Raw genomic sequence first — 26,470 nt, 5'->3', positions numbered from 1 at the left:
CCTTGCACAACAACCTCAAAATTACAACTAAAATATAGAACAACCACCACTCAGAACCACAGGAAATCAAGTTGAATGGAAGTCTGACAACTATGGAATTAAAGAAACCACATACATTCCGACTGGTAGGAGGGGCACAGATGTGGAATGGGTTGGTCCTACAATCACATGTGCTGGATAAAAATTCAGGAGGGATATCTTGGGAGCAAGGAGTCCCAGATCACACCAGGCCCCCAGCCCAGGGTTCCAGTGTCAGGAAGATAAGTCCCCATAACTTCTGGCTGCCGAAACCAACAGGGATTGAGTTGGTGGAAGAAACTTTTTGGAGTCCCAAGCAGTTCCTCTTAAAGAACCCTCTGAGCTCCAGCACTGAGGTAGCGACTTGAAAGGCACCAGCAGCAAACAGGGATAAACTGAAGTATCTGGCATCAAGATGAGAGCTAGGGGACAGAAAGGCAGATATACAGATACACACACACACACCCCCCCCACGCACACGTATCCTTTATATGTAAATATATATTCTTTATATATCTCCTTCACCTTTAGCCTGGAAACAGTACCCAGGTGCCCATATCTTGGTTTCTGAATTTTACTTTCTGTCATAAGGTATCAGGGATGCTAGGAAAAATAGCTTATTCCAAGGCTGGGCTATGGATAGTACAAAATAAGCTTGAAATGTATTTTTAAATTAAATTTATTGAGATAGAAAATTAATAAATTATATAATTTCAGGTGTTTAAATTAATAATATAATATCTGTATACTCCATTATATGCTTACCACCCAAAGTCTAGTCTTCTTCGGTCACCATATATTTCACCTCTTTTGCCCTTTTTTATGTTCTTTTTCCTTTTTTTAATTTTTATTTATATATATTTTATTGATAATGTTATTATAGTTGTCCCATTTTTTTCTCCCCTTTATTCTCCTCTGCCCTGCATCCCCCACCACCAGCACTTCCCCACCCCCACCTTAGTTCATGTCCATGGGTCGTACATATAAGTTCTTTGGCTTCTCCATTTCCTACGTTGTTCTTAACCGCCCCCTGTCTGTTTTGTACCTCCTGCTTATGCTTCTTATACACTGTACCTTTCCCCCATTCTTCCCCCTCCCCATGCCCTCTGATCTCCATTTCTGCAATTCTGTTTCTGTTCTAATTGTTTGATCAGTTTGTTTTTGTTTTTGTTCTTTTAAAGTTCAGTTATTATAATTGTTTGTTGTCATTTTACTGTTCATAGTTTTTGATCTTCTTCTTGTTCTTAGATAAGTCCCTTTAACTTTTCATATAATAAGGGGCTTGGTGATGATAAACTCCTTTAACTTTACCTTATCTGGGAAGCACGTTGTCTGCCCTTCCATTCTAAATAATAGCTTTGCTGGATCTAGAGTAATCTTGGGTGTAGGTCCTTGTCGTCCATGACTTTGAATACTTCTCGCCAGCCTCCTCTTGCCTGCAAGGTTTCTTTGGAGAAATCAGCTGACAGTCTTCTGGGAGCTCCTTTGTAGGTAACTGTCTCCTTTCCTCTTGCTGCTTTTAAGATTCTCTCCTTATCTTTAATCTTGGGTAGTGAAATTATGATGTGCCTTGGTGTGTGTTTCCGTGGGTCCAGCTTCTTTGGGACTCTCTGAGCTTCCTGAATCTCCTGAAAGCCTATTTCCTTGGCCTCGTTGGGGAAGCTCTCCTGCATTATTTGTTCAAATAAGTTTTCAATTTCTTGCTCTTCCTCTTTTCCTTCTGGCACCCATACGATTTGGATGTTGGAACGTTTAAAGTTGTCCCAGGTGTTCCTAAGCCTCTCCTCACTTTTTTGAATTCTTGTTTCTTCATTCTGTTCTGGCTGAACGTTTATCTCTTCCTTCTGCTCCGAATGATTGATTTGAATCCCGGTTTCCTTCCCTTCACTGCTGGTTCCCTCTATCTTTTTCTTTATTTCACTTTGCATAGCCTTCACGTTTTCCTGTATTTTGTGACCATACTCAACCATTTCTGTGAGCATCCAGATTACCAGTGTTTTGGACTGCGCATCTCATAGCTTGGCTATCTCTTCATCACTTAGTTCTATTTTGGAGCTTTGATTTGTCCTTTCATTTGGGCCATATTTCTTTGTCTCAGCATGCCTGCTCCATTGGAAAGGACGGAGGCTTAGGTATTTGCCAGGGCAGGGCAACCCAGGTCACTGCGTTGTGACGCTGTGTGTGTGGGAGGGGTCAGAGAGGGAACAATGACATTTGCTCCACTCTCACCGGCTTTCAGTCACTTCCCCTGCTACTCACAAGCAAATCAGGCCCTTCTGGTGCTGATTCCTGGGTGGGTGGGTTTGTGTACATTGGTCTCTATGGTCTCTCCAATGGACTCTCCTGTGAGGCTGGAAATTTCTCCAACTCCCACTACCCCCACAGTTTTTTACAGTCAGAGATTTTGAGGCTTTCTTTTCCCACCCTGGAACCCTAGATTGTGTGGTCTGGCTCACTCCCCAGCTGTTTCTCCTGGTTTATCTGCATGCAAATATGGGACTGCCAGGCCCTCTAGCTGCCACCTTGCCACACATCCTCTCCCCTGGCTGCCTGTCTCCTCCTCTCCTACCAGTCTGGATGAATATTTCTTCTGTAACTCCATGGTTATCAGTCTTCCATACAGTTTGACTTTTCTGGAAGTTCTTGTTATTTTTTGTTTTTGTATTTGTTGTTGAGGAAAACCAAGATGGTGGAGAAGTAAATGGAAGTCACACTGACCACCCCCCCAGGACCAATCTGGAATTAAAACTAAATTGTGGAGAAATCACTTGGAACAAACAACTGAAGAATAGTGAGAGAGGAGCCTTATAACATCAGACAGACAGAAGAATCAGCCTTAGGACAACCTAACTGGTAGGAATGTAGTAGAGACTCAAGAAGGCAGGTGGGCTCCTCACAGGTGGCAGCACCAGAAGTATATTGAAATCGCCAGTTGGATCCCCCTGAAAAGAGTGGGATCTAAACTTTAAGTGGGGATCTCCAGCCTAGAGCCCCAAAAGTGCACAGATAACAGCCAGCTGAGAAAACTGCAGGGTTGTTCTCTGCTAGAGACAGGCAGCTGGAGATGCAAAGAGCCTTTTAAATAGCCAATGCATAAATTTTTATTTGCAGCCACTTACCCTGGGCTCTGGTGAGGGAGGGGCAGAGTGGGCTAGAGAAGCCAAATGAGAGATTGGGGAAGGAGGCTTTGAGGAGAGAATGGAAAGAGTAGCTGGCGGGATCCCAGTGCTGACTCCTTCCCTATACAGCAGCAGCCATCTGGCTCAGGCAGACACTCCACTGAGTGGCAGCAGCTGAGAGAGGACCCAAAACCCCACCCTTAGGAGGGACTCTGCCCCGCCTTGTGGTGTCTAAGCCTGACTGCTCAGTGCACAGTGACTAGATTAATAGCTGATGGAGACAGCCGCAGACAGTAGATTCCTGGAAGTCTTGAACAGACTGCCTAAAGTCAGACAGGGTCAACATCTGACATCATCAGAGGCACATTCAGAAAGAATAAAACAGTGGTATCCTACCATAGAAGTTCACACCACAAAGTCAGGATATCAAGACAGATCAATTTGAGAAGCAGAAGACAAAAAGAAGAGTCTCACAAATAATGGGAAGACAAAGAATCACCTCCCAGTCAAAGGGAAAGGAGGAATCCCCAGAAAGAGAAATAAAGGAAATAGAGACAAGAAAACTATCAGATACTGAGTTCAAAACAACAGTTCTAAGGAAGCTCAATGAGGTCAGTGAGCTCAGAGAGAATTACAAAAAACTATAAGGAAACTACGAGGAACTTACTGCAAATGATATCAGCATGAAAAAGGACATAGAAACTATCAATAAGAGACAAGAGGAAATGAAGAATACAATTTCTGAATTGAAGAACACAGTAGAAGGAATCAAAAGCAGGCTAGATGAAGCTGAGGATCAAATCAGCGAGCTGGATAATAAGGTAGGAAAAAGCTCCCAGAAAGAGGAAGGAAATGAAAAAAGACTAAAAAAGAATGACGAGGCATTTAGGGAAGTGGAGGACAACCTGAAATGGAATACTATCTGTATAATAGGGATCCCAGAAGGAGAAGAAGAGGAGGAAGGGATAGAGAACCTGTTTGAAAAAGTAACGATGGAAAACTTCCCTAATTTGAAGAGGGAAAAAGCCACACAAATCCAGGAAGCACAGAGGGTCCCATTCAAGGGGAACTCAATGAGGCCTACTCCAAGACAAGTCATCATTAAAATGGCAAATATCAAAGACAAACAGAGAATTCTAAAGGAAGCAAGGGGGAAAGAGGTAGTAACATATAAGGGAGCCCCAATACGGCTAACAGCCGACTTCTCAACAGAAACACTACAAGCCAGAAGGGAATGGCAAGAAATATTCCAAATTATGAAAAGCAAAGGCCTGCAATGAAGACTGCTCTACCCAGCAAGCCTCTCAATTAGAATGGAATGCAAAATAAGGACCTTCTCAAACAAAAGAAGGCTAAAAGAATACACCTCCACTAAACCAGCATTGCAAGATATGCTAAAGGGACTGCTTTAAGAAGATGGAGAAAAAGAGTTTATGAATACCCAGTTTCTTTCACAGTCACCAATACTTGATAATACCAATATTTTTAATACTTATTCATCTGATTGCAACAATGATGTGTTATTTTAATTGTTACTTTATTATTTGTTGAAACAAAACCTGTTTTTGTACATTTTTTGCCTATTTCTTTTTTAAAAAAGCTTTAAATGACTTTTGGTATTCTTTATCCATTTTTTGATTAAATGTTTGTAGAATTTTTTCCATAAAAAAACCCTATTAACCCTTTTATAGATGTGTTGCAAATACTTTCCTATTCCATTACTTGTCCTTTCACATTTTTTACATGAATATTACTGTATAATCTTAAATGTTTAATATGGTCATATTGTCAATATTTTACTTTATAGCTTCTGGGTTTTAATATGTTACTTCAGGGTAAGAAAAATATTAGTTTGTATTTTCTACTAAAACTCCTTAGATTCTACATATTGATTTTTAACTCACCTGAATATTTTTTGTATAATGTGTGAAGTAGGGCTCTATATTTCAACTATTAGTGGTCCATGCACCTTATACGTTTAATAAGCCTTATTTTCCCCATTGATTTAAAATATCAATTTAATCATATATTACATTGTTAGACAGGTATATACATTTGTTTCTAGAGTACTCATTTTATTTCATTGATCTACTTGATTATTTCTGTGCTGGTGTCATGTTGTTTTAATTGCTGAGACTTTATAATGGGTTTAAATTTTTAATATTTTATAATGGATCCTAACATTTAAAAAAATAAATAAATAAAATCAATCTGCATTTTAAAAAGAAAAGAAAGAAAGAAAAAACTCCTACCTTTTGCAACAACACGAATGGAACTGGAGAATACTATGCTAAGTGAAATAAGCCAGCCAGTGAAAGACAAATGCTATATGATCTAACCTATACGTGGAATCTATTCAACAAAATAAACTAACGAACAAAATAAACCACAGGCATGGAAACATGGAGCAGACTGAAAGTGACCAGAGGGGATGGGGAAGGCAGACAATGGTGGAAAGAAGGGGAAGGGACTAGACAAAGAACATGTATGAATGACCCATGGACATGGACAACAGAGTGGGAATTGACTGTGGGAGTGGGGGGCAGGGTGGGATGGGTGGAGGAGGACAAAAGGGGGAAAATTGAGACAACTGTAATAGAATAAACATGATTTAAACATAAAAAAAGTTAAAAAATTTGTTGCTGCCCTCCTTTTGGTTGTGTGAGGAGACAATGTGTACCTACCTATGCCTCCATTTTGGCCGGAAGTCCCCTTTTACCTTTTCGTCTCCTCCCCCACAACCCTTCTTCCCCTCTTTGAACATCTTATTGTGCCAAAAATAAAAGTTAAAATTAAAATTAGGTAGTACTAAAAAAATGATAAGGAGTTGCCAAAAAGACAGAGAAGCCACCTCAAAGAAGCTAAGTCTGAGATAATTTTAGAGCTCAATATAAATAACAGTAATAAAGGATTATATAACATAGGAATCCATGAGTCCATATTGATATTAATAAATTAATTAATAAACAAAAGAGAAGACTAGAAAGATTTCCTTTATACTTGAATGCTAACTAATAAATGCAGAAAGAATACTGGATAGAAAATCACCATTTGGCAACCATTGCAGTAATAGTTAATTCAGCCATGAAACATCATGGATACTAAAATTAGTGGGTGAAAATTTGATGAGGAACAGGATATTTACATAGTCTCAAAATATGTCCCCACAAAATATTTAATTACAAAGTGAAAAAGAGTAACTTTTAAGTGGAAAAATCTGGCAAATACCACATTATTCAATAGAAGTTACCAGCTAGTAATGGAAAAATTTAAATTGTTTAGCACTTGATAGGATGCAATAAGAAAAAAACAGCATCACTTCTGTGATATCTCTGCCAAAAATGCATTACCTGAATCTAGCCTGAAGATGACAGAGCAAAAACAATAGAAAGAAAAAAAAAAACACCCTACATCCCTGACAACATCATCTGCTGCTAAATTAATCAACTAGTAATCACCCTATTGCCTGCCTTTTACCTAATAAAATACATTTTCCTTTTATAAATAATTTAAGCTGGAGTTTTCTGTTACTTGCACCCAAAGGAGCCTAATTGAGAGAAAAAAAACTATAAGAAATTTTTAGTCCACAGATTTTTCTAAGATAGATCTAATTCCCCTAAGAGAAATAGTCCTCTGACTAGACACATTGACATATATCCTATTTTCAAGAATTCAGATGGATTTTTGCCCTCATAGAAGAAGACAGTGAGCTGGACACTTATTTAGCTAACATGTGAAGCCTGACATGATATTTCTAAAAACTCGATGGTGTTGAGCTGGCTGGGATATAAGCCTTTGACATGATACTTCCCACAATCTGGACTGCTCTATTTGATAGATTACAGAATTTTCCTCAAGGATTTATATAGTACATCTCATTCTTTAGCATAGTATCAGTCATATATGTCATTGTTGTCTATTTTTTCTCATACTTTTGTTTAGTAGCAAAATTTAACCTAAGGGTCAGAGATAAAAATTTTGTGAAAATCTCTGTTAACCGCATACTAAACAGATTCTCATTGAATAAACACGTCACTTCCTTACCCTCCCTTTTTAGTCATGTATTAGAAGTGCTTCAAAAGAATTAGTATTCTGCCTTATTTTGAATAATCTTCCCATGTTTTATCATATTTCCCCAATGTTCAGTTTCTGTCTTTTGCTCCTCTTTTGGTCACATACCCATTTTTGGATTTAGGATAATGTGGTGGTTAAAAGCTGGAGATCAGGATTTTCTTACAAACAAGTTACATAACTTCTGTGAGCCTCAATTTTCTGATCAATCACATGGGGTTTTGGACAGCACCTTCCTCATTGGGTAATTGTGAGAATTAAATGAGAAAATGAATAGAAGGATCTTTGAATAGCACCCAAGACCTCATTTGGTAGCTCTTGTTAAATAATAGGAATGTAATACAATACTAAAGTATCACTTTTTGGAACTTTCTTTAGAATTTCACTATTTTAACTCATTTAACTAGTTTCCTGTTAATGAACATCAGGAGATAATAGTGATTAGTGTATTTGACTGTGGAGTTGAGCAGAACAGTGTCTGATCCCACCTCTACCACTTTTTATGAGAATGGCCTTGGGGAAGTGACTTAACCTCTCTGATCTTCAATTTCTTCATCTAAATAATGAAAACCATAAAAATCATAAACCAACAATTGATCTTCATTATTTACAGATTCTGTTTTAATGAATTTGCTTACTTGCTAATTTTACTTGCTAAAATTTCTTTGTAATCCCTGATACTCATGGTGTTTTTGTGCTTGTTCACAGACACGCGCAGAGCAGTGAAAAGTTTGAATTACCCAGCTTGTACTTTCAGTTGAGGTTGAATAAAGCGACACTTAGCCTTTTTGTTTCAGTTCTGGTACTATAAACATGACTTCTTTTTGTGGTCTATTTAGAACCACTTTGTTGGGGGAGTGTGTGTGTGTGTGTGTGTGCGTGCGTGCGTGTGTGTGTGTGTGCGCGCGCGCGCGCGCGCTTTCTGTTGGTGATTTCACTATTTAAAATAGCTCCCAAGCATATTGCTAAAATTCTGTCTACTGTTCCTGAGTGCAAGAAGGCTGCCATGGAGAAAAGAGGGAGAAAACACATATGTTAAATAAGCTTCATTCAGGCACGAGTTAGTGTTGTCGACCATGAGTTCAATGTTAAGGAATCAGCGATATATATTATATCTTTAAACAGGAAACAAAAAAATACACCCTGGCTGGTGTGGCTCAGTGGATTGAGTGCCAGCCTGTGAACTTTAAGGTTGCTGGTTTGATTCCCAGTTAGGGGACATGCCTGGGTTGTGGGCTGGGTCCCCACTTGCAGGCTTGCAAGAGGCAACCCATCAATGTATCTCTCACACATTAATGTTTCTTTCCCTTTCTTTCTCCCTCCCTTCCCCTCTCTCTAAAAATAAATAGTCTTCTTAAAAAAACATAAAAGAAAGTTATGTATTGGTCAGTTGATTGAAGTATCATGACCAGAAGTTTTCAGGAACTTAACCCTGTATTTTGCTTAGGAACACTGGTTTGTGATTCACTAATTCAGTGTTTGGTGCCACGTTATGGAATACCACTATGTAAACAATGAGATTGACTGTATTTCATAAGGTTGTTATAGTGGGGCTTAAATGGACTGTTGAATGCAAGTGTTCAGCATTGTGCTTTGCACCTGGTGGTTAGGGCAGTGCAGGGTGGGGCTGGGGGTGAGACTCTAGATATAGTCTAGTCTGTTTGATACTGACACTTAACTAAGTACCATATGGTTCAAAGCAGGAGTATATTTTAGTGAAAACTATGAAGATCTAGAAACCTCACAAAAAAAATTCTCAGGCTAAGCCACAGGATTCTCCTTGAGAAAGCTTCAAATAGACGATTTTCTTGCAAATAACCGTTTACTTTCACAAAAAAAGATGACCTAGCTCATAATCATAATTAACCTTCTGGAACAAAATGACAAATGCAGATGAGTGATATAGTTTTCTTCTGTCACTTTCCTAAACTGGGGGGGAACTCCTACTCCTGCTCCTCCGGATGGGCATTTTAATAGTAAAAATGTCACAGTTTTTATTATTACAGTACACATATTTCCTTATGTAACATCATAAAAAGGGCAAGTATTTTACAGATTAAATATAATGAATTTTCTCAAGAAGTTAAAAAATCCATAGTTTTCATTTAAAAGAGGCTGAAACAAGGCCCAGGAATAATATTAAACAGCTAAGGCAGCGGTCTCCAACATCTTTGGCACCCCCCAACCACAACCCTCACTATTTTTGGCACCAGAGACTGGTTTCATGGAAGACAATTTTCCATGGATGTGATCAGGGCGGGGGTGGTGGAGGCCAGGAATGGTTTTGGGATGGCTCAAGCACTTTACATTCAAGCTCAGCTCCTGCTGTGTGGCTGGGTTCTTAACAGGTGATGATGGGTACTAGTCCATACCCTGGAGACTGGGGACCTCTGTGCTAAGGGATAGACCTGTGACTGCTACCACCTGTGCATTGTATCATTGCACTGTTCTCTGTTCTGACTGGAATGAGAAACAGTGGAGCCTAGACATACTTTTCCATAAAAGATTGCACTGGTCTTCTTTTAGTTACCCCAAGGCTCCACGTTTTTTCTCTCTTCCTGGAATACTCTTCTACATCCCTGCCCTAATTCTTACTCATCTTTTGGGTCCTAGCTAAAATGTCACCTATTCAGAGCCCTGACAGGTGTGGCTCAGTTGGTTGGGCATTGCCCTGCAGAGTAAAAGGTCACCGGTTCTATTCCCACGCCAGGGTACATGCCTGGGTTACAGATCCCTTCCCTGGTCACAGTGAGTGCAGGAGACAACCAATCGATGTTCTTCTCTCACATTGATTTTTCTCTCCCTCTCTTCTTATTTTCTCTCTCTAAAAATAAATAAATATAAAATAAAATAAAATATCACTCAGAGATGTCATGTCTGACCACTCCATTCTCCTTCCCTAAAACACCCCCTCCCCCAATTCTTTCCTAACTTTCTTTACTTCCTCCACAGCACTCATCACAATTTGGAATTAAATGTCTCTTTGTATATGTACCTGTCTTCGTCATTAGGCTCTCAGCCCTGTGCAGGCAGGGACCCCACCTGTTTTGTTCTCTACTATAAATCCAGTGCCTAGCACAGTGCTGTTCAGTGGGCCCTTAAATAAATGTCACTTGCAAGAATAAATTAATGAATGATATGTTATCACACACTACTCTGGTGAAGGATAGCTTAGGATGAAAATGGATGTTACTGACAATATTTTAATGATTGGTGTTTGGTTTCATCATCCTGTTCTCCCCCCAGCCACAGCCCTCACTATCAAGCAGCATTTGTCTAGTACATTGAATCTCCTAGTGCCAGACCTAGTCTCTATGAATTTGGAGACGGGTTTTTTGGAATTGATACACCTACCAGGACTCATTCAATTTTGTAGGATTTTAGGCTTAAAAGTTCTTACTGAAATAAACTTTGATTTTGTATCATATTGGAATAACTCCAGCCATTCACCATTCAATGTGAATAATTGAATATTATTCTGGAATAAGTCCAAGGCATTCACCATTCAGAGGAAAAGACATTGGTCTTGCTAAAACTGAACTCCAGTTTTATGAAAGACACTGCTGTATTTATAGATCATTTTGTGCATTTTAGGTATCTGAGAATGGATATTGCTTTTGTATGGTTATAATGTATTTTTTCTATTTGTATCAATATCTTAAAAAATTTTACTATATATTTTAACTTTAATTAATAACTTTTTTCCTAATTGTAAAAACAAGAATATTCTTTGTAAAAATTTTAGGAAATAAAGGAAAACATAAAAGAGAAGCAAAAAGTATAGAGAAAACAAACAAAAAAATCACTCAAACTATCACTTTTTGGATATAACCATTGTTAACACTTTGGCATAATTTCTCTTGGCCCTATTTCTGTGTGTATGTGTACAGAGGCACACGCACTCATGTAAATATTACATATATAATACATATATTTATATGTATACAATATATGTACATACATGTATAATATACACATACAATATGTAAATAATACACATATATATATAATAGTTATTTACTAGGTATGCCAGATACCTTGATTTTCTTTTTTTCTTTTTTTAACAGATGAGAAAACATTTTATTATTATTTTACTATATAGCATAGTAGTGAATATACTTGATTGCATTTTCTCAAATGGCAAATGAGACACAGGAAAACATTCTTCTTTGATTACCGAAAATCTCAGCATCATCTGTCTTTTGTAGGATTCAATTTCTTATGACGTCTATGATACTGTCCATGAGGATACCACCGGTGCTTGGTAGTAAAGAACATTTTGCTAAGTTGTTCTATCATAGGTCCTTGCTCCAAGTACTCATCTTTTTCTTCTAATCTGAGTTTCAGTACTTGATCCAGTGTTTCTTCATGATTATGCACAGGATCGGGCCCAGGGATAGTTTTGTGTGTTCATACGGAATGTCCACAGAAGGATGGTAGCAAACTATCGTCCTGCCATCAGATGTCAAAGCAAGCTCTACTTTGCAATTATAGTCATCTGGAAGAGCAGAATACGTGGATTTATGACAAACACAATATCAAGGTCCATTTTGAAATGGAAATAAATGTTTCAAGATAGTTCTGTTTGATATCACCCATTTCATTGCTGCTACTGCCATGGTGAATCAAGATGCTTATCAGGTGGTATGGAAAAAGATGACTTGAAGAGAAAAAGCTTTTAAAATTTGCTTCTTAAACATACCTATTTTCATCCTTTGACAGCTGCTCACCACGATCCCGCCATCTTGCCTCCTTGACTTTCTTTTTATATGTGTACTGTCTCTTACAATCTCTCAAAAGTTTTGTGAGAAAATATTATCATTCTCATTTTACAGGTGAGTGAATGAGGCCTGGGGTATTATTTTGTTTGCCTCGGGTCATTAGTAAATGGTAGATGTGAGATACAAATCTAGATCCAATTCTAAAATCTACAATCTCAACCATTATGCTACAGGACTGCCTGTTCATTTCTATGTCTGAAATCAAATTGGAATTACCATAAAAGTAATTTTGATCTAGCTTTTTATTATATTTTCTATAACAGTCTATATCTTTACTGACATAATTTAAATGGCTTAATGATATTTCTTAAGATTATTGAAATAATAAATGAATGAATAAAATATTATTTATCACATACCTCTCTGGTAGAGGATAGACTTAGAAGAAGCTCTGATGTTATGACTCTTTCTGTCATTTTATTTTCTTAATCTTTTTTTTCATGTTCTGTATAATTTTCTCTTTTTCTTGTCTCTTATTATATGAACTATGTATTCTTTGCTTTTCAAATCCTGCTTAATGCTTTAGAAGTTATATATTTTGTTTTTATTCTGAAAGTGCTTACTTTAAATAATAACATTTCATTTGCAATATCACAATAAAAGAATAGCTCTTGATTTCTCCTGCGCAAGATAGGGTATTTAGCACAATTTTATTTCCTCTCATTCTTTATCTCCCATTCCCCATCCCTCCCAGCTTGGTTTTTCTTTATGCAGTCTGGCCTTTTTAGCCTTGATTATTCCTCTTGGGGAAAAAAATTCTTTCTTTTTTTCATGTTATATATTTTCTCTTAGAAGAGTTATTTTTGATATTTAAATAAAGTTCTTTTATGCATAAGTCTTTTTATGTCATGGCTTTCTTCTTTCTTATTCTTGAGTTCTTATTAGCAATTCAGGTATGAGCATTTATTTCAGAACAGGTAACCTGGGTGGTGTTATTTTTGCCTCCTTTACATCTGAGTACTTATTTCTGAGGCTTTCACACTGCATGACAACTTGGCTGAGTGCAGAATTCCTAAGCTATAAACATCCTCAGAATTTTGTAGGATATGCTTTATTGACGAGTGTTTTATAGGGTAGCAAAATTCTGAGGCCAGCTTGAGTTTAGTTCCTTTGGAGAAATCTGTTTTGTCTTCATTTAGTTACTTTTCTGTCTGAATCTTTGAAGGCTTTTTTCTTTATCCTTGAAGTATTAAAAAATGTCTCCTGGCTAGTCTAGATGGTAGTTTCTTTTCATTTGTTTTGCCAGCAGGCTTAAGTCTTGGGAGAATTATTTAATAATTGTTTCTATTCCTACTTTGTTTCCTCCTTCTGAAAGTCTACTGTATTCAGTCAATTAATTCAACAGATATTTATTGAGCAACTATTGTGTGCTAGGCACTATTTTTGATATCAGGGATATTTTATTAGAGAACATAATCAGGGGTGTCCAAACTTTTGGTGTATCTAGGCCACACTGGAGGAAGAAAAGTTGTCTTGGGACATATATTAAATATATTGCAATATGTAATCACACACAAAAAAATCTCATAATGTTTTAAGTAAATTTACAATTTTGTGTTGGGCTGCATTCATAGCCATCCTGGGATGCATGTGGCCTGTGGGCCACAGGTTGGACACCCCTGGAGCCTTATGTTTTTGTTACTTGGATCTTCTAAATCTGCTCTATATATCATCCATTTCTATTCTGATTTTTCAAGGGGACCTCATCTTTTGAGCTGCAGCATCTTTTCATAGTTCCATTGCTTTTCTTCCTTTGTTCATCATAACATGGAGAGATATATGTGTGTCTCACTTTCATACTTAAGTACGAATTGCAGTTGGTTCTATTGGAGATTGAAAAGGATAAAAGTGTATGTCCCGACTATCTCTCCATCTGCCCTAGCTTAGCCTTCAACCTCAAGTGAGGAGATGTTTATGGAATTCCCTCAGGGTGATAATACATTTCCTAGAAGTGTAATCTTGAACTGGCCTTTCCTTCTAACTGGATCTCTCTACATTCTAACCAGCAGAAACTCCTCAGAGTTTCTGGCATGTGGAAAGTTTTTCTCTTTGTTTATTCCTCTGATCTCTTTTATGTGAATTTAGAATAAGGTGATTTAGAAGCCTGTTCTCACAAAGCTATTTTATTTAAAAACCACAAAATAATATATTTTTCTCTATGTTAGGGGGATTAGAAAATGCTCAAGACTTGTAATTATGTGTAGTTTTGAAATTTTTCATAAAGGGTCTCAAATCCCTTGAGAATCTACATGGTCTGGTGGGAGCCAGGAGAATGAAGATTGATTTTGATACGTAATTTCACTGAGGCTTTGAGCAAACTATTTGAACTTCAGGCTCTCTAATCTCAGATCTTCTTGCATCATAGCATGACAAGGAAGACACCAGAAAAAAAAATGTGGAAGCTCTTTGAACTGTTCAAAGACAGACACTAAGGAAATCTGAAGACGTTTTGTTATTGTTTGAATGCTGTTATAGCTATGAGACCTTTCAAGCCAGCCCAAACTACGCCTGCTTGAGGCACATAGCTAATGAGGCCTGGTTGCTGGGAAGCCCAGATATGCAAAGCAGACCTGAAGTGTAGCTATGAAAGGACATGGTTTTGGACTGTGCCATAAGGTCCAAGAGAGTGACTGGTAATATGGACTGACTTTTCTGTTAGGTCAAATTACTAAGCCAGGCTTATCTGGAATTGGTTGGCCTCTCTTCTTCATACAAGTGAAAGCCTCTGGGTGGGCAAATCATGCATTAATAAATAATTTTTGTACTTTTGGTCAGCATAGGCAACAGATGTCATCTAAGTTTGTGAGCTGTTTTTAAAGTGTGCAAAAAGAAAAAAAATCTGCGTGCTTATCTTGGAAGCTTATAGAAAATATCTTGCTACTCCAGGGAAAACTTTCCAGGTCCTACCCCTTCATACTATTCATCTGTCCTATATTTTACAATTCAATTTCTTTATGAAATTCCTGTAAGATTCATTATAAAATTTTTCTAATAATGGGGAAAACTATTGTCTTTACTAAGATCCATGACACTGCAGCTGTTTCTGTGCTGTGGAGATAAATAGCTCTCTCTGTCATTAGTCTCATACAAGTGACTTTTTAAAATCATGGGCATGAAATGGAGGAATAAGAATTCCTTTCTTCTGCACAATGTTGTGCAAATGCATCACACTTGTAACACATAAGCCAAAACAGAATAGGGCACCTTAATTTGTTCTACAACTAGTTAATCACCTGCTGTGCACCAGACATTGCTTTAGGAGCTAGGCATATATCAGTAAACAAGACACAATTCCTGCTTTCAAGTAGCTTCAGATCTAATGGGGAAGAGCAATCAAATATATGAATTGGGATAAGGTCTTATGAAGGAAACATATAGGATATAATAAATGCAAATAAGAGTAGAAGAGGAGAGATATATAGAGCAGGGAGGAAAAATATTCTTTGAAGTGACATTTACCTTAAGTTTTAGGATGAGAAGGAACCAGCTATGGGAAGAGCCAGAGGAGAATAATTACAGCAGAAGCAGCAAAATGTGCTAAGGAACTAGCCAGGTGAATAGCTGTGCTACTAAAAGAAATGCTGAAGAAAATTAAGAGGATCATGTATGTGGTTTGAAGAGGAACTTGTTAAGTTTGGGGTACTGACTAGATTCTTGTCATTTCTAGTGGTGGCTGGGCAGAATGTGTAGGTCCCCCTTCATAATGTTAATGCCCTATTTCTATTTTATTGTATGACTCAGTTTTATATTTTTGAATTTTCAGAATAAAACATTCCTAATCATGCCTGAGTTGGAGTTTGGGAGTTTGGAATAAAAGAAAACTCTACTAAAATCCATGACACTGCAGCTGTTTCTGAATTATGGAGATAAATGGTTCTCTGTGTTGCCAGTCTTATACACGTGGCTATCTCTTTTTGTAATGGACATGAGATGAAGAAAGAAGAATTTGTCCAATGTTGAGCAAACATTATTTTTAATTAATTAACGTATTTATTTATTTAAAGAGAGGGTAAGGGAAGGAAAAAGAGGGGGATCAGGTGCCTCTCATAGGCATCCTCTCTGGGGACCAAACCCACAACCTAGGCATATGCCCTGACCAGGGATCAAAACGTGACCTTTCACTTTGTAGAGAATGCTCAACCAACTGAGCCAAACTGGTCAGGGCAAGCAAGGAATCTTACTGGTAGCACTCAAGCTAGGAGTATGCCAGTATCTACCATGTACTGAGTATCTACCATGTGGCAGGCACTGTGCTAAGCCCTGGGAATAATTAGAGAAGAAGACAGAGTTAGACTAAAAAGGGAGGTGGAAAGATTTAACCTACAAATAAAGTAACTGCAAAGTGTGGCAAGTGCTATGAAAGAAACAAATGAAATACAGAATATAAATTGGGGGTGACACTTTGTCTAGTTAAGGTATTTAGGGAAATCTTCCTTGAGGAGGTGACATTTACTTAAGCTGATTCGTGAAGGATGAGGAGTCAGTCATACTGCGACTAGGGGGTGTGGCTGATCATTGATGAACCACCAAATTGTTTTATGCAGTATTCGTACCTGGAAAGTTAAGGCAGGCTGAATAGCTCATGTTGGAATGTTCAGAAGTCGCACACTGAGGGGAGGGGAGGTGTTGGGAGTGGTCTGCTCCATGGGGAGTTTTTTTTTTAATCACTGGTATTGCTTAAAATTGGTGGCACATGGTGATAATAAAAAGTACAGTGACATTTAGTCAGTTTTACTATATCTTTAAACTTCTTTACAGACAATACCCCATCATGGACTAAATGGTACCCTCCCCCAAATATATGTCCCTATCCTAATCCCAGAAACCTCATATGGTAAAAGAGTAGACATTACCTTATGTGAAAAGATGTGATTAAGGATTTTGAGAGTATGTATCAGATTATCTTTAAGTAAGCTGAATGCAGATATTAGACTGATAAAATACTAGTTGTTAAGGTAAGTATGTATATATTTTAATAGAATTATTACTGTAGAATTTGATGTTGTGTTGGGAAAGTTTGCTGACAAGTTACCTGTCTGGCCCATGTAGGCATTTTATAGAGCCATTCCTATTGTGCACGGAGGCCTCCTGGCAGCTCAGGTGGGCCCTTTTAAGATGAGACTACAGCCCTGGACCTGGTCACAAGTTTAGGTTCAGTCACTGAGCAGCATTACAGACATTGAATCTCACTAACCAAACTCACAAGTTTGGCAAATGACAAAATTCAAGTGTTTAAAAATACTTAACAATTTAATAAATGATGAGAAACTTGTGTGTGCTGATTAGTGTACTTTCCTTATAAATAAGTCATATATAATGTGAAATTATATTCAGAATATAGCCAGGTGATGACATCAGAGCAAGCAGAATAAGTCTGATGACTATTTTTATACTAGGCAGCCTCTGAGATGACCTTTAACAATCCCTTCCGTGAGTGTATAGTATTCATACTCTGCTGTGATCCCCTCCCATTGTTTGTAGGTCAGACTTACTTCTAACAAATAGAACGTAGCAGAAGTGGTTGGGCGTCACTTCTGAGATTAGGTTACAAAAGGACTGTGGCTTCATCTCAAGTGTTCCCTTAATGTTCTGTTGCTCACACTGAGGAAAGGTAACTGCTATGTTGTGGACTGCTCTGTGGAGAGGCCTCTAGTGAACAGCCAGTGAGGAACTGAGGTCCTCAGCCCAACACCTCACAAGGAACTGAATCCTACCCACAACCATGAGTAAGCTTGAAAACAGATGCCCCCAGAAACCTCCTGAGATACCATGAGCCAGAGGCAACCAGTTATGCAGCACCCAGAACACCCAGATTCCTGACCCTCAGAAACTGTGAAATAATGTTTGTTTTTGTACACTTGAAACTAATATAAAATAATATTTAATGTCAACTGCAATTAAAATAAAAAAGATTGTTGTTTTAAGGCACTAAGTTTTGGACGTAAAATGTTACACAGCAATCATTAACACAATGCCAATCACATAACTTTTGAAATACTGTACTAATTTAAAAACAAAAGAGAATAGGAAGGGAAATATAATATTAATATGTTGTAGTTTTTATGGTTACACTATTTATTTTCCTATCATGTCTTAGATATTCTAATTATACTAACTAGATTTTCTCTTAGTGGTTAATTTTATCCCACTTATGTTGAGTTTTACCAGTTTGATTCTCAGGGAGTAATCTTTTATCCAACTTCTGAATGCATCTAACTATGGACTCCAACAAACTGCATGTATATACTGAAAACTAAATATTTGTTGATTCATTCATACACAAATTCGTTTTGTCTACTGAAGACTCAGAAATGAATCCAGCCCTGGCCTGGTAGCTCAGTTGATACCTATGTCCTGATAATCAAGCAGGTTCCATCTCTGGTCACAGCACATTCAAGAAGCAACCAATTAATGCACAAATCAGCGGAACAACAGATCGATGTTTTCCTCTCCCCCTTTCCTTCTCTCTCTAAAAATCAATAAAATTTTTAAAGGAATAAATGTTCAATGTACAACATTTAGAAAAAATAGAGAAGTAAAAAAGAAGAAAGTGAAAGTCAGTTTTGAACTTGCTACTCAGAGAGGACTGCTATTGAGAGAATGTACTATTGATTTTAGTTGACAGCATTTGCCTATTGTTTTTATTTTTTAAACATTACAAATAAGACTTTTTATTTGAAAATCTGAATTTTAAACAGATTCTTGAACTCATGGCTCATATTTATCAGCTCATTCAAATTTAGTGCCTGTCTCATCCCCAGTAGCTTTTCCAGAATTACTACCTTCACTGTAAAGCTCCTTCTCAGTGTTCCCAATGCAAACTTAGCCTTTCTCAGCATTTTTTTCCGAACAAAGACACAGGGGAGTAGATAAATAGAGTGGCAAGCTTTTTCTATGTATTTTCAAATGCTTCCTGCAATCAATTTATTTGCAATCAACTTAATGACAACTTTTTTCAAGTCATTTTTCTGTACCTCTCAGGTCATGATTTCTATTATTTCTTCAGAATTTGGTGGACCTGTTGGTGCTTAGCATTAGAGGTCTTCCAAATCAGATTATTGTGGGGGGTTTTTTTTTTTTGGTAAAACCAACACAGAGAAAGCAAATAGCCAACGCTAGTCTTTACAACATCATGAGCTTCAATGATGGTCTGCCATTTTTTTGACCATGGAGCATATTTTGTCATGGGTAAGATCCATGCTGTGAAAGTTAGTCAGGCAGTTTTTGCACTGAACATTCTCAGTAATTAACATGAATTTTCTAAATGCAACTTTATTCTGTAGGTCAACCAGGCTTACTTCAAAAACAAATCTTGAGGTCATCATATGCAATTTTGATTTCTTGAGTTCTAGTGACTAGTGTTTTTCCGGTATTTCTTATATTGAACATAGCTGATGTTTTCACATTATGTCAATCTTTCATAGAAAATAGATTGACCACTTTCTTGTTGGCAACCTTTTTGCTGCCTTTCATAAGGTGCTTGTTTTTGCCCACTGCCATGGTGCTGCTCAGAGAGCCAAAGGCTATTTGCCTATCCTTTTAAAAATTGGGAAAACACTCTATTCTTGGTTAACTTGATAACTGGTTTCTCTAAAACTCAGCTTTTTTAAATGAAATATCATATCTTAAAGTTTGATTTTATATATCTAATATTTAATAATTTAGTATCACTAATATTTAATATTTAGTACCACTCACTGACTTATAAACACTATAGTCAACAACTTTATTATCTTATTTAAATTTCACTATACCTGTGAGTTAGGCACTAATATTACTTCCCTTTTTCAGATGAGTAAACTAAGGCTTAGAGAGATTAAATAATTTGCCCAAATAAGGTCATGCAGCTAAGAAGTTTCAGAATAGATTCCACCCCAGTTCTGACTGAAACTTATACCACTCAGCTATAGTTTCTGCCTTAAATTTTTCCCATAATACTTTTCATAAAGCAAAATGTTATCTTTGAAAACTTTTACATTTAGAAAATCATAATATTCCAGTTATTAAAAGACTAACCAAAGTACCCATACTTCTATTCAATTCCTTTGAAAGTTTTTTTGAAGTTAGTGTCTCTAGGCAAAAATATTAAGTTCTAAAGGAAATATACACAAATAAACTTCTTTCCCTGCTGAAATGAAACAGTGGATGTTACCAGTGATTTGCCTCACTTTCAAACTGAAATTGTCATCAGAGAGCCAATTTCTACCTATATAAAACTACATAATGCTGTTTCTGATTATAATTTCTGTAAAGTTATAGTTAATTGCTATAGTTAAAAAGCAAGACTTTTAGCCATATTTCTTGGGATTGTATAGTTTTATTGTAATAAAATAAATGAGTGCTCTGGGAATAAAGAGCAGAAATATGTTCATGGAATGTTAGAGTAGGAAGTCACATGTAGGTGACTTCCAGCCAAGATGGAGGCATAGGTAGATACATTTTGCCTCCTCACACAACCAAAAGATGGAGAACAAATTTAAAAACAAAAAATGACCAGAACTGCCTGAAAATCAAACTGTATGGAAGTCCAACAACCAAGGACCTAAAGAAGAAACATTCATCCAAACCAGTAGGTGGGGCAGAGGCAGGCAGCTGGGGCAGAGAGGACGTGTGGCAAGGCAGCAGCTAGAGGACCGGGCTGGTGAGGTGGCGGCGGGCGGACCAGGCAGTCCCACATTCACTCGTGGTTACGCTGGGAAGAACAGGTAGGGAGCAAGACAGACTGCAGAATCCATGGTTCCAGTGTGGGAAAAGAAAGCCTCAGAACCCCTAGCTGTAAAAACCCGTGGCAGTTGCGGCAGTGGGAGAAACTCCCAGCCTCACAGGAGAGTCCATTGGAGAGACCCACAGGGTCCTAGAACATACACAAACCCACCCGCCTGGGAATCAGCACAGAAGGATCCAATTTGCCTACTGAGAGCCAAACTAACAGCATTGTTCCCTCTTGGACCCCTCCCACACACACAGCGTCACAACGCAGTGACCTGGGTTGCCCTGCCCTGGCAAATACCTAAGGCTCCATCCTTTCCAACGGAGCAGGCATGCTGAGACAAAGAAATATGGCCCAAATGAAAGGACAAATCAAAGCTCCAAAATAGAACTAAGTGATGAAGAGATAGCCAAGCTATGAGATGCGCAGTCCAAAACACTGGTAATCTGGATGCTCACAGAAATGGTTGAGTATGGTCACAAAATACAGGAAAACGTGAAGGCTATGCAAAGTGAAATAAAGAAAAAGATAGAGGGAACCAGCAGTGAAGGGAAGGAAACCGGGATTCAAATCAATCATTCGGAGCAGAAGGAAGAGATAAACGTTCAGCCAGAACAGAATGAAGAAACAAGAATTCAAAAAAGTGAGGAGAGGCTTAGGAACACCTGGGACAACTTTAAACGTTCCAACATCCAAATCGTATGGGTGCCAGAAGGAAAAGAGGAAGAGCAAGAAATTGAAAACTTATTTGAACAAATAATGCAGGAGAGCTTCCCCAACGAGGCCAAGGAAATAGGCTTTCAGGAGATTCAGGAAGCTCAGAGAGTCCCAAAGAAGCTGGACCCACGGAAACACACACCAAGGCACATCATAATTTCACTACCCAAGATTAAAGATGAGGAGAGAATCTTAAAAGCAGCAAGAGGAAAGGAGACAGTTACCTACAAAGGAGCTCCCAGAAGACTGTCAGCTGATTTCTCCAAAGAAACCTTGCAGGCAAGAGGAGGCTGGCGAGAAGTATTCAAAGTCATGGACGACAAGGACCTACACCCAAGATTACTCTAGATCCAGCAAAGCTATTATTTAGAATGGAAGGGCAGACAACGTGCTTCCCAGATAAGGTAAAGTTAAAGGAGTTTATCATTACCAAGCCCTTATTATATGAAAAGTTAAAGGGACTTATCTAAGAACAAGAAGAAGATCAAAAACTATGAACAGTAAAATGACGACAAACAATTATAATAACTGAACTTTAAAAGAACAAAAACAAAAACAAACTGATCAAACAATTAGAACAGAAACAGAATTGCAGAAATGGAGATCAGAGGGCATGGGGAGGGGGGAAGAATGGGGGAAAGGTACAGTGTATAAGAAGCATAAGCAGGAGGTACAAAATAGACAGGGGGCGGTTAAGAAAAATGTAGGAAATGGAGAAGCCAAAGAACTTATATGTATGACCCATGGACATGAACTAAGGGGGGTGGGTTGCTGGGGGGAGGGTCAGTGCAGGGTAGAGGGGAATAAAAGGGGAAAAAAATGGGACAAATGTAATAACATATCAATAAAATATATATTTAAAAAAAGAATATTAGAGTAGGAAGAGATTTGGAGGTCGTTTTGCCCATTCTCTGTATTTTGGAGAAGAGAAAACTGAGGTCCAAGCAGTTAAATATTTCCGTATCTCTTAACATGTCATAGTACACAAGTATAAGATTAAAAGTGTGTGGAAAGTGATTTTCATTTGATAATTAAGATAGTCTTGAAGATACACATATTTAACCAAGTTCTAAAACTATATCAATAAAAGAAATGAATTTTTAAAACTCGAGTAAAAATTAGTATGTACTACATAAAAAGTGCCTGATAAATATTTGTGAATGAACAAATTAATAAAGATATTTTATTGCTTTCATTCTTCAAGTTCTCTCACAGTCCTTGAATTCATATTTTATAAGCAATCATAACATATACATTATGATTTACTTTTGGCACTTGAGTTGTGGTGACAACATTTTTCCATGTTATACCCTGGCTGATGTGGCTCAGTGGATTGAGCACTGACCTGTGAACCAAAGGTCACCAGTTCAATTGCCTGTCAGGGCACATGCCTGGGTTGCGGGTTTGGTCTCTGCCCCAAATGATTGATGTTTCTCTCTCACATCGATGTTTCTCTCCCTCTCTTTCTCCCTCCCTTCTCTCTCTGAAAATAAATAAAATCTTTTTAAAAATAAAAAACCCAACTATAACCTTGTAAAGTACCCATTGAAGTTAACACTTCTGAGTCGGATTCCAAATGACTGTCAATAGGAGTAAATCTAGGTTTCGAGGGACCCTCATTGAAGAAAAAATTACAAAAATGTTACTTTAAAACATTTTACACAATAATGATAAAATATCTGGGTCTTTTAAATGACCATTTCCAGGGACCCTCAGGGCCTTGAAGGAACCTGTGCACTTAGGAGCCCTGAATCTTCAATAGTTTCACAGTACATCTGCTTCTGTTAATAACCAGATACCATATTCATGGTGGTTATCATATAGTTTGAATGGTTTTTAGAGGTTTACTGGAATTTTTAAAAAGTACATCACTCTTGAACAGTGTTACAAATTCTTTCTATCCAGCTAACCTGGAGTCTTTTTCAGGCTCCACTATTATAAACTTGGGGCTTTTAAATTATAAGCAAGCCTCTTAACTTCTCCAGTCCTCAAATTCCTCATCTGCGGAATGGGCTTAATATCCATCTCAGAGAATTACAAATGAAGACAAATATAAAATGCTTGGTACAGTTCTGGACAAATAGTAAATGCTCAATAAATATTAGCTAGTATGGTTACAGCAACAGTTAAAACATTAACCTACCATATATGGGAACCTTCTATTTCTCCATTATACAGTTAATTTCCCACATTGACTGTAGATAAAATGTGGTGTAAAATGATTTTCAAAGGGTTGTACAGATTCAATTTTTTATTTTAAATTTTAAAAATATTATGAAGAGTAATAGCTAACAACAGAACATTTGGAAAACAGAGAAAATTTTAAAAAGCACCCATAATTTCACCAGACTTATTTTATTTATTTTTTTCCTTTATGCAGTTGGTTGGAGTGTCGTCCCTTAACTGAAAGGTTGTGGGTTCGATTCCTGGTTAGAGCACATACCTAGGTTACAGCTTCAACCGGGGCATGTATTGCTCCCCTATATGAGAGGCAGTCAATCAATGCTTCTTTCTTGCATCAATGTTTCTCTCTCCCTCTTCCTCTCTGAAAGTAATGAAAGAAAAAAATTTCTTCCTCGGAGAATACAAATGTATATCTATTGAGATGGCCAAAAAGTTCATTTGGTTTTTTCCATAGGATGGCTCTAGTAGGGCTTGTTGTCTTGAACTTCATTCGAAACAATTTTGTTAGATTGTATTGTGACAGCTGTTATATCAGTTGCATTTTTAAAAAAGCTTGTCAAAATTGGTGAATTTTTGTGTAGCCATTTTAATACTGAAGATGGAAGAAAATAAGCAGCATGTTCAGCATATTATGCTTTATTACTTCAAGAAAGGTAAAAATGCCCTGGCTGGTGTAGTTCAGTGGATTGAGCAACCAGCCTGCGAACAGAGATGGGGCAGGGGAAGTGAGAGTAGGGGATGGAAGGATGGTGTTGCCCATTTGGTTCCAGTCAGGGCACATGCTGGGGTTTCAGCGGGCCAGGTCCCTGGCTGGGGACAGGCGGGAGGCAACTGGTCAATGTATCTCACACATCTATGTTTCTCTCCCTCTCTCCCTCCTTTCCCATCTCTCTAAAAATAAATAAAATCTGTAAAAAAAAGAAAGGTAAATACCCAACAGAAATGCAAAAAAAAAATTTTGTGCAGTATATGGAAGGTTCTGTGACTGATTGAAGTGTCAAAAGTGGTTTGTGAAGTTTCATGCTGGAGATTTCTTGTTGGACAATGCTCCATGGTTGGGTAGACCCACGGAAGTTGACAGCAATCAAATTGAGACATTAATTGAGGATAGTCTACGTTATACCGCGTGGGAGATTGCCTACATACTCAAAATATCCAAATCAATAAAGCTATTGGTGAAAATGAAAAATGTGTCTTTTATTTTATAGAGAAAACCATATGGACTTTTTGGTCAACCCAGTACATACGCTTAAAATTAGCAGACCCAATTATTCTCTTTTCACAGAGTTTTGATATTATAGCATTATTTTCAAATGCATGACAAATCTCAAATGTTTATGTTTTACATAAAATTATTTTTAAAAAATTAGGTGAAATAAAGGTACAAATTCTACTGTCGTATTTCCATACTTATTAAAAATTTATATTTTTACAATGTTATGATCCTAGTGTACAAAGAATTTAGTAGCATTTTTTTCTTACATCATATCAAAAGCCTTTCTCCATACTACTACATATACAACATTTATACTATCTAGAGCATCAGAGAGCAAGGCTTAGTTTCCTAAACCTCATACAACTGTATGTGAAAAAACTAAGGCAGGCTACGGTGTGACAAGTCAGAAACTCAGAACGAGTGCTTTCATTTTGCCTAAATCCATAATGTAGAAAATGTAGAAGAGAAGTTAGAACTCAGGAATTCTTGACTTCCGATTAAATGTCTAAATCAGCAAAAGAATATAAAGCATTATCAGTATAATACTAAATGCTGTATACACTTCTATTTCTTCTTTAATAAACGGAAAGTGGTGGGATACTATTCAAGGGCAAGGACTTATTTGTTGCAATATATTATTATTGGGGTTTCAGCTCTCAAAATTGGGTAAAACATACTCTCACCACAAAGGGATGTTTCTTTAAAAATTAGCAAGGCAATACAAAACGTCAACATACAGAAAAGGTCACAATCTGGTCATTGTTCTCTGGATTCAGTGACATTCGCTGTTGGAAATAAGCTTTTACCTTTTAATTATGCTATTGTGTTTACCTCCATTGATTTCAGAATGCAGACTCTTCCTTTTAAGTGTCTTTGTTTCTTTAACGTCCTGTTTTAAGAATTCAAGCCGCACTTAAAAAATTATAAAATATACATTGAGGAAAAAATCCATATGTCCATTCCAAATGCATGAACAAAATGTGGCTTATACCTGCGATGAAATATTATTCAGCCTTAAAAAGAAGGAAATTCTGATACAACATGGATGAACCATGAAGACATTATGCTATGTGAAATAAGTCAGACACAAAAGAACAAATAATGTGTGATTCTACAATAGGGAGTATCACAGAGACAGAAAAGAGAATAGAGGATACTGAGGGACCATGGGGAGGTGGGCAAGGGGAGTTAATATTTAATGGGCACAGAGCTTCCGTTTGAATGATGAGAAGCTTCTGGAGATGGACAGTGGTGATGGTAGCACAACAATATGAATGTATTTACAGCTACTGAGCTGTACAGTTAAATATGGTTAAAATGGTACATTTTACATATTTTTCATAAATTAAAGAAAATCCCCCAAATAAAACATGTACTAAGAAAAGGTATCATACATACATACTTAGACAGTTTAAGAAATAATTATAAAGCACCCTGGCTGGTGTTGCTCAGTGGGTTGAGGGCTGGCCTGCGAACGAAGGGGTCACCAGTTTGACTCCTAGTAGGGACACATGCCTGGGCTGTGGGTCAGGTCCTGGGTAGGGGGTGGGTGGGGGAGAGGCAACCACACATTGATGTTTCTTTCCCTCTTTCTCCCTTCCTTCTCCTCTCTCTTTAAAAAAATAAATAAGTAAAAAAATTTTTCTTAAAAAAG

The 26,470-nt window shown here is 37.4% G+C and overlaps 2 pseudogenes; both read right to left on the bottom strand.

The window, feature by feature from the left end:
• Positions 1 to 11,399: 11,399 nt before the first annotated feature.
• Positions 11,400 to 11,827, bottom strand: LOC129070149 (39S ribosomal protein L42, mitochondrial-like; annotated as a pseudogene).
• Positions 11,828 to 18,679: 6,852 nt separating this feature from the next.
• Positions 18,680 to 19,489, bottom strand: LOC129070147 (40S ribosomal protein S3a-like; annotated as a pseudogene).
• Between the last annotated feature and the right edge of the window lie 6,981 nt (positions 19,490 to 26,470).

Source organism: Pteronotus mesoamericanus, unplaced genomic scaffold (genome assembly GCF_021234165.1).
Source record: "Pteronotus mesoamericanus isolate MK-2021 breed Mesoamerican mustached bat unplaced genomic scaffold, CSHL_Meso_final contig_246, whole genome shotgun sequence".
In the NCBI taxonomy this organism is placed as follows: domain Eukaryota; kingdom Metazoa; phylum Chordata; class Mammalia; order Chiroptera; family Mormoopidae; genus Pteronotus; species Pteronotus mesoamericanus.
This window is presented reverse-complemented; position numbering and strand designations above follow the sequence as displayed.